The sequence below is a fragment of the Lepidochelys kempii genome, unplaced genomic scaffold (genome assembly GCF_965140265.1).
Source record: "Lepidochelys kempii isolate rLepKem1 unplaced genomic scaffold, rLepKem1.hap2 scaffold_74, whole genome shotgun sequence".
In the NCBI taxonomy this organism is placed as follows: domain Eukaryota; kingdom Metazoa; phylum Chordata; order Testudines; family Cheloniidae; genus Lepidochelys; species Lepidochelys kempii.
In genome coordinates, this window is record NW_027333644.1 from 233,160 (window position 1) to 248,572 (window position 15,413).

General features: G+C 42.5%; 1 pseudogene; it reads left to right on the top strand.

Annotated features, from left to right (window-relative positions):
* Nucleotides 1–14,638, top strand: part of LOC140904797 (up-regulator of cell proliferation-like) — a 55,375-nt pseudogene extending 40,737 nt beyond the window's left edge.
* Nucleotides 14,639–15,413: the final 775 nt, after the last annotated feature.

A 15,413-nucleotide genomic window follows, 5' to 3' on the forward strand; every position in this document is an offset into this window, starting at 1 on the left:
GTAGGCTTCGGGTGCTAAAACATTTAAATCCACCAGCAGAAACTTCTGGGCTTTTTGATAGCATCCTCAAAAGCCTCCCAAAAGAATTGTGTTTTCCCAGGGTACGTTTGCCATGCCTGGGTTGTAACTTGCAGTTTATCTCCATGGTTTTAAAGAGAACCATATACTTTGTTTTTAAAATAATCATTTGTCTTTTTTCCCCTGGCAAAACACATTTTGCACAATGTACAAAATACTCAGCTTCCTGTGGTGTATGTATTTTGTAAAGGCTTTCTCAATTTCACTGCTTTCAGAAGAAGACTTCTTCAAGTCATCTCTAATAAATATGCCTTGTGAAAAGGAAAAAATACTTTTTTTTCCTTCAAAAATGGTCAACAGTGCCAAATGTGTATGTGTCAACATATGAAACTGGAGGACAAAAGAGGGTGTGGAAACCTGTAAAAATATATATATTGATGAATCCTATTGAGCTGTATACTACTAATGTCTAGAGTGAAAATATATAAAAAACCCACAACGGGTTTTCACCTCAGTCCCCGGAAAAATCATGGAGCAGGTCCTCAAAGATTCAATCTTGAAGCACTTGCATGAGAGGAAAGTGATCAGGAACAGTCAGCATGGATTCACCAAGGGAAGGTCATGCCTGACTAATCTAATCGCCTTCTATGATGAGATTACTGGTTCTGTGGATGAAGGGAAAGCAGTGGATGTGTTGTTTCTTGACTTTAGCAAAGGTTTTGACATGGTCTCCCACAGTATTCTTGTCAGCAAGTTAAAGAAGTATGGGCTGGATGAATGCACTATAAGGTGGGTAGAAAGTTGGCTAGATTGTCGGGCTCAACGGGTAGTGATCAATGGCTCCATGTCTAGTTGGCAGCCGGTGTCAAGTGGAATGCCCCAGGGGTCAGTCCTGGGGCCGGTTTTGTTCAATATCTTCATAAATGATCTGGAGGATGGTGTGGATTGCAGTCTCATCAAATTTGCGGATGATACTAAACTGGGAGGAGTGGTTGATACGCTGGAGGGCAGGGATAGGATACAGAGGGACCTAGACAAATTGGAGGATTGGGCCAAAAGAAATCTGATGAGGTTTAATAAGGATAAGTGCAGGGTCCTGCACTTAGGATGGAAAAACCCAATGCACAGCTACAGACTAGGGACCGAATGGCTAGGCAGCAGTTCTGCGGAAAAGGACCTAGGGGTGACAGTGGACGAGAAGCTGGATATGAGTCAGCAGTGTGCCCTTGTTGCCAAGAAGGCCAGTGGCATTTTGGGATGTATAAGTAGGGGCATAGCGAGCAGATCGAGGGACGTGATCGTCCCCCTCTATTCGACATTGGTGAGGCCTCATCTGAAGTACTGTGTCCAGTTTTGGGCCCCACACTACAAGAAGGATGTGGATAAATTGGAGAGAGTCCAGCGAAGGGCAACAAAAATGATTAGGAGTCTGGAACACATGACCTATGAGGAGAGGCTGAGGGAACTGGGATTGTTTAGTCTGCAGAAGACAAGAATGAGGGGGGATTTGATAGCTGCTTTCAACTACCTGAGAGGTGGTTCCAGAGAGGATGGTTCTAGACTATTCTCAGTGGTAGAAGAGGACAGGAGAAGGAGTAATGGTCTCAAGTTGCAGTGGGGGAGGTTTAGGTTGGATATTAGGAAAAACTTTTTCACTCGGAGGGTGGTGAAACACTGGAATGCGTTCCCTTTGGAGGTGGTAGAATCTCCTTCCTTAGAAGTTTTCACGGTCAGGCTTGACAAAGCCCTGGCTGGGATGATTTAATTGGGGATTGGTCCTGCTTTGAGCAGGGGGTTGGACTAGATGACCTCCTGAGGTCCCTTCCAACCCTGATATTCTATGATTCTATGATTCTATGAACGTGTGATTGATGACACCATCAGAATCTGCAGGTCCTCGTTAGAGCTGCATGCCCCAGTCCCCCTCAGCTGAGTTTCTGGGTTGTCTCCGTAGTTTCTCTCCTCCCCAAGCTCATGTGACTCAAGAGGGGGGATGGAACTGCATGGACTTGAGGACTGAGGAAAGGTACCATAATGTGCCTAAATAAGCCAACTACCATCAGTTCGCAATTTCAGTAACTGATTTACTGCACACTGGAAAGGCCATGACCACATTATAGAGGAAGAATAATGTATGTAAAATAGGTTTCAGAGTAGCAGCCGTGTTAGTCTGTATTCGCAAAAAGAAAAGGAGGACTTGTGTCACCTTAGAGACGAACAAATGTATTTGAGCATATAAATAAATTTGTTAGTCTCTAAGGTGCCACAAGTATTTAAAATACTTAGTTTTAAAACAACGTTTAATTTTTAATGTTGAACTCCTCAATTTCATTGAAGGTCAGGTAGGATGGGTATCTGAGGTGGACACACATTGAGTATATATCCCAAACAATTCAGAAATGCCAATTTTGGGAAAAAGCAATCCAAAATATTTCTGTGTCCAGTGTATCCATAAGCATTTTTTTAAAGAAATAATGTATTGAGGTTGAGCTGCTAAAAGCATGTTCTCTACCTGTTGATTTGAACCCATCACTTTCCTCTTTGAATCCCTCTGCTCACTCCTCATCTGATATTCAATCAGATTTAAATTATTGGTCACCTTTTCAAGGAAACTCTGTCTCCTACCTAGACGAGCTTTACCTTGTAAAGAATTCCATTTCATTGTGGCAGACAAGAGTAAATGTTGACCACAGTCTTTGTCCTGTAGCGTTAGTTGATTTTTTAGATACACTAGGCCAAGGCCATTGACCACCTTGAAGATAAAGACCAAGATTTTGAACTTGAATAGTCCTGCATTTCAACCCTTGGAGTGTTCACTTGGTGCATGGGGAATGGGATTTTTTTAATCATGAGGCATTTGTGTTTCATCAAAGAAGAAAATCTTCTACAAAGGAACAGCTGTTGTGAAATCAGGTTTTCACCAAACGTTACTCCTGGAGGAATTCTGTACTACTGTAGGCATGCATAATTAATGAGCCATGCATATCTTTAATTTTTTGTGTAGAAAAAAAAAGCTTCTGCCAAAATGTTGCTGCATTCCACCTTTTGCCCACCAGAGGGCACTGTGTCACAAGAACAGCAGCAGATACTCGCAGAAAATAATAATTACCACCGGGGGGGGGCACGGGAGAAAACCTTTTGTAGTGATAAGCAAGGCGGGCCATTTCCAGAAGTTATCAAGAATGGTTTTCTTCCCCACACCCTCCGCCCCCACTCTCCTGCTGGTAATAGCTCATCTTAAGTGAGTGTGTATGATAACACCCATTTTTTTCATGTTCTGTGTGTACATAAATCTCCTCACTGTATTTTCCACTGAATGCATCCAATGAAGTGAGCTGTAGCTCACGAAAGCTTATTCTCAAATAAATTGGTTAGTCTCTAAGGTGCCAGAAGGACTCCTTTTCTTTTTGCGAATACAGACTAACACGGCTGCTACTCTGAAACCTGTCAATATTCCTAGAGATGATTCTCAGATTTCTGACAAGCATAGGGTTGTCTGCAGTGTAGATGTAGCTGGGTAGATCCCAGGATATTGGAAAGCCAATGTGGGTGAGGTAATATCTTTTCTTAGACCAACTTCTGTTGGTGAGAGTGACAAGCTTTTGAGCCACAAAGAGCTCTTCTTCAGGTCTGGGAACATTACTCCCAATGTCAGAGCAAAATGCAAGATGGAACAGATTATTTAGCATAAGTAGTTAGCAAATATTGTAAGGGACCATTCAAAGTAGAATGGGCCATTAGCACCTCTGCAAACATAGGAAAAAAAGAAGGGGTTAGTGGATTACAGATTGTTTTAATAAACCATAAATCTAGTGTCTCTGTTCAATCCATGATGTCCATAATCCATGATTTGGTGTCCAGCAGAGTAATGAATGTAAGCTCCCTGGTTCTTCTTTTGAAAATGCTGTGCAAGTTGCCTTTGAGGATTGGGTCTGATAGGTCAGATATAGAGTGATTACTTTATGAAAAGTGTTCACCCACAGGTGATAGGGTGTTTTTGTCTTTTATCATTTTCCTGTGTATATTCATTTGAGTTTATAATGATTATCTGTTTCATCCATATAATCATTATTCAGGCATTTAGTGCACTGGATGAAGTGTGCTACATGTGATAGGCATGTATAAGATCCTGGGATCTTGAAAGGTGTTTTGTGTGGAATGTTGATCATTATAGTAATGGAGATATGTCTGCAAGTTTTGCATCTATCGTTCTGGCAGAGTCTGGTGCTGCTTTGAGTGGGTGTGTCCTGGTCTGTGGGGAGCTTGCTCTTGATGACGAGGGTTACCTGGGGTTTTGAGAACCCACAGCAGGGGCAACTTAACTATTTCACTCCATGCAGTGTCAGGAATCAATCAATAGGAACACAGCACTTCTGTCTGATCAAGGATTAAATGCAAGTAAGTATGCTCTTATCTAACACTGCAGTTTATTAGATTTAAGCATACAGAGACATAAGCAATAGGTTTAGAACATCCCAGATCTTTTTCCTAAGATCTGGAATGGTATTGTGTAATTAACAGCAGGTTTGCAGTGGCCAGTTGCTCACCCACCAGGGAGAAAGGGTGTCAGAAAAAAGTGTCTCAAGATGGCTTCAGAGGACTGCTCCACAATATACTCTATTAGCTAATCTTTTATAACTAACTTCTACAAAACACATAGGTCATAATGACCCCAACTGGATCATCTCTTTTCTAACTTTCAGTCAACTTTTCATATCAGAGGTGCCTAGATTCAAAGTTTTCCAACCACCAAGGTTTTCAGTCTCAGTTGTTTACTTGTCTGTCCCCTCCTCCCATTCTGATTAGCAAAAAACTATCAGCTAGATATGACCTCGCTTCTAAAAGCCTGTCTCCAAATTAACCCTTAACTATGTGGTGTTCTATTTCATTAATTCCTATTGGCAGAATGCACATAATATGGTTGCAATTAGTTTGATCACATAATGGGGTATACACATCCCTCAAACCAGGGCAACAATGAGTTTGAAGAGATTGTTCGAAGACCAGAAGAGATGGTTCTTGAAATATTTCTTTCATGATGGGGTACCCATCAAGTATGGGGTGTAGTTGTTTACACCCATTGGTGGTTACACTAGCTTTACTGTATGGGTTCCAGTGTGGGGTGGTAGGTGACAAATAGGGGTATGCAGTCAGAAGGGGGTTTATTTCTGTATTGAAGCAGATTCTCCTGGGGTATTTGGGTGGCCTGTTGCATGATGCAATCTACTTCTCTGATGAAGTGTCCTTGTTTGGTGAAGGTGGTTTTAAGTGAACATAAGAACAGCCATACTGGGTCAGACCAAAGTCCATCTAGCTCAGTGTTCTGTCTTCTGACAGAGGCCAATGCCAGGTGCTTCAGAAGGAATGAATAAAAAAGGTAATCATCAAGTGATCCATCCCCTGTCACCCATTCCCAACTTCTGGCAAAGAGAGGCTAGGGACACCATCCCTGCCCATCCTGGCTAATAGTCATTGATGGACCTATCTTCCATCAATTTACCTAGGTCTTTTTTGACCACGGTTATAGTTTTGGCCTTCACAATATCGACAACAAGTGTGTTAAGCCAGGAATAGTCAATAGGTGGACCGTGGGCCAAATCCGGACTGTGAGATGCTTTTGAATGGACCCCACAATGTTTTTATTTCTTTATTATCATTATGGGGTTTTAAAAATTTTTTTCTTGGATTCTGGACCTTGACTGTACCTTGACCAAGAAATTTGGACCTTGACAAAAATAGGCTATCCCTTCATTAAGGTATATATCACTTACTTTCTCCTCAGAGCACATTCTGTGGTATCTGAGTGCCTGGCTGTCAATAACATATTTCTTGGTATGGTTGGGGTGGTTACTAGATCTATGAAGGTAGGTGTGGTGATCCATGGCTTTCTTGTATATGGTTGTCTGTAGGGTTCCATTGCTGAAGCTGATTGTGGTGTCCAGAAGTTGATGCTAGTGTGGGAAAGCTCCAGAGAGAGTTTAATGGATGGGTGGTGGTTGTTGAAGTTGTGGTGGAAGTCTGAGGGAGTTTAAGCTGTCTTCCCATAGGATGAAAATTTCTCAGGTATATCACTGGTTTCATGATGCACTTCTCCAGAAATTCTTCTTCAGGATGACCCATGAAGAGGTTAGCATATTGGGGAGCCATCCTAGTACCCCTGGCTGTTCTCATGCTTTGGACAAAATGTTTATTGCTGAAGGTAAATCTATGACAGGCGAGGATGAACTGGATGAGTTTGGCTATGTGTTTGGGATGGATAATTGATGGTTGTCCATTGTCTTTTAAATATTTGGGGCAGGCAGCTATCCTGTCATTGTGAGGGATATTGGTGTATAGGAAAGTGACATCCATGGTGGCAAGGATGGTATTCTGAGGAAGGTTGTTAATACTGTGGAGTAGAGTAGGGCTCAAATGTACTTGAGCCATCCAGCTACTGTGAGAGTGGACTGTCTGGAAAGACTCTTGCCTAGGCTCACAGCCCATGCACGTTTCAATCTCTTTGGCTCATGAGTGTTTGCATGCAGTGTTCTAGAAAGACAAAGGTTTCCTTTAATAGATGTTTTCAGTTTTGCTTCCTCAAACGGGCAGTCAGTGCCACACACTGGCTGAAATAAATGCTGAGTGACTGAGATCAAGTAGGGGATCTTGAGCTGTGTGGTGCACAATCCCCTCCATTCTAAGACTGCTGATTTTGCAAAATGCTGTGTTTTTGACGAGCTGTGCCTAGGGAACTCCTTGCTCAAATGACCCCAAAATTTGGGTCACTAACCCTATCCTGTTCCCCCATGAGACAACAAATTTCAAGACAGTCCAAGTAAGCATACAGATCTTACAGCACTAAGAAGAAATAACATTTAAGTAGAAAGGGCTTCTCAACCTAAACTAAAGCAGAGCTGGTGCTTCATTATACAATCATAGGCCTGGAAGTGACCTTGAGAGGTCATCAAGTCCAGTCCCCTGCCCTCAAGGCAGGACCAAGCACCATATAGACCACCCCTGACAGGTGTTTGTCTAACCTGCTCTTAAAAATCTCCAATGACGGAGATTCCACAACCTCCCTAGCCAATTTATTCCAGTGCTTAACCACCCTGACAGTTCGGACATTAGGAAAAATTTCCTCTCAAAACTTCCCTTGCTGCAATTTAAGCCAATTGCTTCTTGTCCAATCATCAGAGGATAGGAAAATAATTTTTCTTCCTCCTCCTTAAAACAACCTTTTAGGTACTTGAAAACTGTTATCATGTCCCTTCTCAGTCTTCTCTTTTCCAGACTAAACAAACCCAATTTTTTCAATCTTCCCTCATAGGTCATGCTTTCTAGATCTTGAATCATTTTTGTTGCTCTTCTCTGGACTTTTTCCAGTTTGTCCACATCTTTACTGAAATGTGGCACCCAGAACTGGACACAATACTCCAGCTGAGGCATAATCAACGTGGACTGGAGCAGAAGAATTACTTTGCATGTCTTGCTTACAACACTCCTGCTAATACATCCCAGAATGATGTTTGGTTTTTTTTGCAACAGTCTTACACTGTTAACTCATATTTAGCTTGTGGTCCACTCTGACCTCTTGATCCCTTTTTTGCAGTAATCCTTCCCAGGCAGTCATTTTCCATTTTGTACATGTACAACTGATTGTTCCTTCCTAAGTGGAATACTTTGCATTTGTTCTTATTGAATTTCGTCCTAGTTACCTCAGACCATTTCTCCAGTTTGTCCAGCTCTTTTTCAATTATAATCCTATCCTCCAAAGCACTTGCAACTCCTCCCACCTTGGTATCGTCTGCAAATTTTATAAGTGTACTCTCTATGCCATTATCTAAATCATTGATGACTATATTGAACAGAACTAGACCCAGAACTGATCCTTGCAGAAGCCGACTCGTTGTGCCCTTCCAGCATGACTGTGAGCCATTGATAACTACTCTGGGAATGGTTATCCAACCAGTTATGCACCAACCTTATAATAGCTCCATCTAGGTTGTATTTCCCTAGTTTTTTAATGAGAAGGTCATTTGAGACTATATCAGATGCCTTACTAAAGTCTCGATATACCACATCTACCGCTTCCCCCCATCCACACGGCCGTCACCCTGTCAAAGAAAACTATCGAGTCAGTTTGATATGATTTGTTCTTGACAAATCCATGCTGACTATTACATATTGCCTTATTATCTTCTAGATGTTTGCAAATTGATTCCTTCATTATTTGCTCCATTATCTTTCCGGGTCCAGAAGTTAAGCTGACTGGTCTGTAATTCCCTGGGTTGTCCTTATTTCCCTTTTTATAGATAGGCACTATATGTGCCCTTTTCCAGTCTTCTGGAATATCACCCGTCTTCCATGACTTTTCAAAGATAATAGCTAATGGCTCAGATATCTCCTCAGTCAGCTCCTTGTGTATTCTAGGATGCACTTCATTGGGCTCTAGTGACTTGAAGACATCTCACTTGTCTAAGTAATTTTCACCTTGCTCTTTCCTGTTTTGAACCTACCCCATTTTCACTGGTGTTCACTATGTTAGGTGTCCAATCGCCACCAACCTTCTTGGTGAAAACCGAAACAAAGAAGTCATTAAGCACGTCTGCCATTTCCACATTTTCTGTTATTGGTTTTTTGTCTTCTTTGAGTAATGGGCCTACTCTGTCCTTGGTCTTCCTCTTGCTTCTAATGTATTTGTAGAATGTTTTCTTGTTACCCTTTATGTCCCTAGCTTGTTTGATTTCCTTTTGTGCCTTGGCCTTTCTAATTTTGCCCCTACATACTTGTGTTGTTTGTTTGTATTCGTCCTTTGTCATCTGACCTAGTTTCCACTTTTTGTAGGACTCTTTTTTTTATTTTTAGATCATGGAAGATCTCCTGGTTAAGCCAGGGTGGTCTCTTGCCATTCTTCCTATCTTTCCTGTGCAGTGGAATAGTTTGCTCTTGTGACCTTAATAATGTCTCTATAACACATAATAAATGGGTTAATCGTTTATCAGGTCCAAATACCCTAACACTGCACCGGAGACATTACCGTACCAGGACTGGCCTGGAGGTGTCTTAGCATTAGCTCCCCAGGTTGCAATGTGGGTAAATTTGCTTTGTAAGTAATGACAGTCCTCACAGCTCCCCAAAAGGAGAGAGGAAGTAGCGTGAGTGAAGGGACTGATTTGGTCGCTGGGAGGTAAGCAAAGCCACAGTGCTGTTAGCTACACCTGTAAAAGACATGTCCCAGCAAAGAGATGGAGGAAGATATGAAGAAAATCAAAAATGAAGGCGTAACCCAGAAGGTGTAATCTGCACTGACTGCTGAAAGGGAAATAAAGGGTCAGATCCTCCGGATGAGCCATTGATGCCCAGCACAGCTCAGGGTGAGGGGTGAAGGCTACCATCACAGCCACCTGATCCTCAGACTGCCAGGCACCAGTCTGATCCTGAGCAGCAGCTTAGAGCAGCCAAGGGATCATTCCAGCTTCTGGGATCACCACAGAGACAGGGTCCTGAGTCTATGCCCCCTCCTCCAGTAGCTGTGAGCTGCGATGTCATAGAGCTGGTTATACTGGAAGATTTTCTAGGAAATTCTCAGTTGGCCACTTAAGCCATTTTAAAGTGGACTCTGCACTGCACTGAGGATAAGGATTGGGATCAAAAAATGCAAACCAACCTCACATTAGCGGAGTTCAAAGTGGGCCAGAACTATGTTTTATTTGTATAGAAGTAATCCCATTGGCTTCATTTTTGTTATATCAATATAAGTAAGAGAAGAATTGAACCCAGGATGTATAAGTCATCTGTTACTTACTGGGTACTGCTTTTCTTTAAATTACAAACATCAGGCTGTCTATGGAATGAGTAAACTGTATATAAAGTCACCATTTTCTACTCTGAAATTTTGGTTTGTTTTAACTTCCTTCTGCAGAAAGAAGTAAAGCATTTCAAGATGTTCTGTCCAGATTAAACCTGGAGAAGCACAGAAGCATCAAGATCAGGCTGAGGGATGTCCTGGAGATTTGCCCAGAAAGCATCAAGAACAAGATTCCAGAGGCATTAGATGATTTACCTTGGCATTTCCTGAGGAAGGTCATGGCTCTGAATGGGACGGCCAGAAATACAAGCATTGGGCACAAGGCTCCTGCAGAAGAAATGGGTGATTATGAGGAGAAGCTGCATATTGATGGCACTTTCTGTTTTAGTGACACTGAGATGAAAATTTCTCTGCAACCTCTTGATGTTCTCTGTGCTGTTCTGCTTTGCTCAGACAGCTTCCTAAAGCAGGAGATCCTGTCCAAAATGTCCATGTGCCAGTTTGCCTTTCCTCTGCTGCTACTCACCCTTGACACCCCCAAGTGCACCCTAATACTGTGGGCCATGAGGGACATTGTGCGGAAGTGGAGGCCGCACTCCCTGGCAGAGAACAGAGGGTTCAGAGAGGAGAGCTTGATGCTCACGTCAATGCCAACCATTTCTTTTGTGTGGATGGGGAGCTGCAGCTTCTCCAAGTCCCACCTCCTCAATGAGGTTCTCAGCCCCTCCCAGCAGCACCACGATTTCTTTATCAGTGCGGGACATGGAGTCTGGGAACTTCCTTCGGAAAATCGCAGATGGGCTGGTTGAGATTGCCTGGTATTTCCCTGGGGGGATGGAAAATTCTGATCTTTTCCCAGAACCCATTGCAGTTACAAATCTGCGTGGAGACATTGAGTCCCACTGGCTACAGTTTAGCTTTTGAACAGAGGTCTCCTCCGCAGTGTTCATAGTTACCGAGAGCATCGGTGAGAGAGAATAGGCACTGATATCATCTTGGAAAGAATCCAGCTCTAAATATTACTTCATCCTCAACTACAAGAATAAGAAACCCAAAGAAACTCTGGGATTCCTTAATAAGCTGTCCTCAGTGTTGAAGCTGAGCAAATCACAGCTACTGGTGAAAGATCGTACCATGAATAATGCAGGATTTGTGAAAAAGGTGCAGTCCACCATAGGAACCATAGTGAATTCATCTCTGAAGACAGTGAGTTTGGAAGCCATGGCTGTGACGGCACCTGACCTAGGAATCCTGGTGAATGAGGACTGTCAGGCATGTCAATGTGTGAGCAAATATACTGAAGAAATCACTGCAGAAATAAGAGATGGGGCAAAATACAAAAGGGAAATGTTGAGCCTGCAAGGAGACCTATGGAAAAACTTGGCTAAAGTGGAAGAAGAGATGTGCCGAATGAAAAGGCAAGGGGTCATGGCCATTGAAGACTATAAATCTGCGCTGAAACAGAAATGGTTAGAGATACGCAGACAGCAGAATCAGTGTGACCGTACTAATGGTTTGACTAAGTTCATCAAGGGAATAGTACAGCTGAAGCCAGTGGAGAAACATTACTTTCTGAAATGGATGAAATTTATCCTGGATAATATTGCGAGGCGAATCTTTCTAAAATGCGGGCGGACTATAAAGAGAAATGTGAAACTCCAGGAGTGGACCAAAAACAGCTGGAGGAATTAGATGAATTAATATCTGATAGTTCCTTGGGGGTGGAGTATTTCATGCGTGAGTTGGGGCAGTTCTATGAAGCTGAATGCTCAATGGTTAAAGAAGGGAAAATGGAAGAAAGCCAAAGACATTTCACCCGTCTCCCATGCATAGCAGCTGACCTGATGCTGGAAGGGTTTCCTGTTTAGCTGACCGATGGAGATGCCTCCAATATCCCCATGAACTTGGTAGTAGAGGTTCTAACTCATCTCCATATCAGGCTAGGGGATAGATCCAGAATGGTGGTTATAACAGTGCTGAGAGTGCAGAGCACTGGGAAATCCATCCTCTCAACACCATGTTCGGCCTGCAGTTTGCAGTGAGTAGCGGTCGAAGTGCGCGAGGAGCCTTCATGACGCTCATTAAAGTTACAGAAGCTGTTCAGGAGCCGCTTGGCTGTGATTTCATCCTGGTGATAGACACTGAAGGTCTGAAGGCCCCTGAACTAACAGCACTGGAAGACAGTTATCAACATGACAATGAGCTGGCCACCCTGGTGATTGGACTGAGTGACGTCACCATCGTTAACATGGCCATGGAGAATGCCACAGAAATGAAGGATGTTCTGCAAATTGTGGTCCAGGCATTTCTCAGAATGGAGGAAATAGGAAAACAGCCAAACTGCCAGTTTGTGCACCAGAACGTCAGTGATGTGTCTGCTCATGTTCAAAATATGAGGGACAGGAAACACCTCCTGGAGCAGCTGAATGAAATGACCAAAGCTGCAGCAAGGATGGAAAAGCAAAGCAGGGAAATGACATTTTCTGATATTATGGAGTATGACCCAGAAAAACACAATTGGTACATACCTGGCTTGTGGCATGAAGTCCCTCCCATGGCTCCCGTAAACACTGGATACAGTGAGAGGGTGTGAAAGCTAAAGAAATACCTGTTTGAATTCATAGAGAACCGTTCATGGAAAAGAGCTGGAAAGGATATTCCTGATTTTATTGTATGGTTGAAGAGCTTGTGGAAGTCAGTGAAACATGAGAACTTCATCTTTAGCTTTAGAAACAGCCTTGTAGCTGAAGCCTATAACCTGCTGTCTGTGAAGTATTCTGAATGGCAATGGGGTTTCCGCAAGGAGATGTATCTCTGGATATCTGAAAAAGAAACTTTTATCTAGAATCAGCTGCCAGAGACACTAGAGGGTGATCTCTTTCACAGCTTAAAAATGGAAGCACAAGGGAAACTACAGCAGGGAGAACAGAAGCTCTTGAATAACTTAGAACAGTATTTGAAAGGTGAAGCTCCAAATTTGAACCTGATAGAAAAGTACAGAGAAGATTTCAAAAGGAGCACGAATAGCCTCAAAAGAGAACTTGAAAATTATTCAACCAGTAACTGTGAGGAAGCAATTCGAATACGAAGAGGACAGCGCAAGATAGACAATATCCAGTCTGGGTACAAGCAGAAAATTGAAGGGGAAGTTGCCAGACTCTTGGCTGAATGCCGAAACAGAGAAGATAAACTCGACCATGAGAAACTGAAGAAAGAATTTGAAACGATGTGACGAGAAACCTTGTCAGAGTTAACGCTCTGTACTTTACAGAAATGTCAAGTTGTTCAAGATATGGATCTCCAGCTGAGAAAGGATCTGAAGCACAGAGCGGGTGCTGTCAGACAGATACTGCAACATGCAAAAAGCCTGCTGGATTATAGAATGAAGTCTTTCACAATGAAGAAGGAATACTTAAACCTAAAATGGACCAGAGCAGTTGTAGAATACTTCTCACAGGAATGTTACTGTAAAACTGAAGAGCTTGCTCTATCTTTAATGACTGAATGCAAGAAATACATTGAAGAAAAAGTTAAATCCAAAACAGACTATGATGAAACCTATTGTGGAGAACTGCTGCATATGGTTAATGAGAGGTTAAAAGAGGAGGAGATTGAGAAACTTCACACTTCTCCTTTGTTTGAAGTTGACCTGAAGCGTCACGTTTGGGGGAAGCAGCTTGGGCATTTCAGAAGATGCATGAAGATTTTATCAAAGAAAGCGATCCTCAGCAACGTCTGGAGAAGCTGAAACCTCATTATTTCTCCATATTTACTGATCTCTATTTGGAAAAGAAAGAGAGCCAAACAAGGGTGAGGAATTTCTGTGATCAGTGTCTCAAACCTGCCCTGGTGGGTTATGTCAACAAAAGGCTCGGACTAGAAATAGTTGACAATATTCTCAGCAGTGAACAGGCCCTTGAATACGCCAGCCGAAGCTTCTTTCAGTTCTTTTTGCTAAAGAAGCTGCTGGAAGAGATGAACTTTGGCAACTATGTGAAATACATAAGTAACTATGAAGAGTTTGTCAAATCCTGGATACAGAGATGTCTGATAGACCACTATGGAGGGAAGGCAAGTTTGAGAGATTTGGAGAAAGGGATTCTATCCGGAATAATAAATAAAATCAAGGGAGTTCTGAAAAACTCCATAAATAAAAACAATAACACAGTTTCTGCCTTTTTAGACAGCTTTTGCAAAGAGCTGCAGCAGGACCTGGCCATTTCCAGCAATAGCTTAGTTGGAGTACAGTTTAAAACCACAGCAAAAATTGAGCAGCTTTCTGGTAACATTGAAATCTTCCTTCTGGAGCTGGAACAACAAATCTTAACCCAGTTTAATCATTTGGAACTTGAGACCAAACTCTCCAGCCTGCCAGTGAAACCCCAGGATGAGATCTTCAAGCGAGTGTTTGGCTGTGGGAAGCAGTGTCCGTTCTGTGAAGCCCCCTGTGAAGCAGGAGGCACTGACCATAAAGAGCATTTTGTATCAGTCCATCGACCCAAAGGGTTAGGGAACTTCAGGGATTGTGATTCACAAAAGCTTGAGCATTCCATATGCTCCTCTGATGTGGTTTCCAATCGTGAATTCCGAACTGCAGCCGCAGATGGGAAATTTCATCCCTACAAAGATTACCGCCATTACTACCCAGACTGGCGCATTCAGCCTGATCCCAGCATTGATGCTTCTGATTTCCGGAAATTTGTTTTCAAATCATTCAATGACCAGTTAGCTAGAGCGTATGGTGCTAAAGCAGCAGAACTTCCAGGAGACTGGAAAAATATAATGAAAGAGCAGGCGCTGAAGAGCCTAAAGGAAGCATTTTACATGAAATAATAGACATGCCAAGAGTCTCTTTAAATAGGATACACTTCAACAAAACAAAACCCTTAATTAAAAAAAAAACGGAATATGAACAAATCTGACAGCCTGTACCATTTTTTAAATTGAAAACTAAAAACAAAAAATCAATTGCAGGTCACATCTTCCAGTTAGTGCAAGGCTGCTGCACAGGAACAGCCATACCAAAGCAAACTGATAGTCCGTGTATCCCTGTGTCCTTGCTGAACCAGAATAACAGCCCATCTAGCCTGGTATCCCCACCTCTCTGCAGTACTGGATCAGACCAATCACCCATATAGCCTAGTATCCCACATCCTTGCTGTATTGGATCAGACCTAAAGGCCATCTAGCTCGGTATCTCATCTCCCTGCTGTACTGGATCAAACCAGTGATCCATCCTGTCTCTGACAGTGGCCATTACAAAATGTCTCAGTGGGAGGTGCAAGAAACCATCTAATGGAAATTGTATAGAAACGTTTTTAGAGGAGAAGCTTCTTCCTAACATAACTATGTAAACAGGGTCCGAATGAGTTCTCCCATGACAGCTAGCTGTTAGCGGGAGAGACTTTAGGAGGAAATTGTATTTACATGAACTCACCTACTCTGCCTAGATATCCATCAGATATAGAGGTGTTGCTCAAAGTGATCAATATTGACTTGTGTTGGGTTACAAATCACTTTAGTACTGAATGAAGGGGTAGTGAAATGCTGTTGTCAGTGTTGTTGTATTTATTGTATGAGTAAAGGGGAGCAGAACTGTGCTTAACCT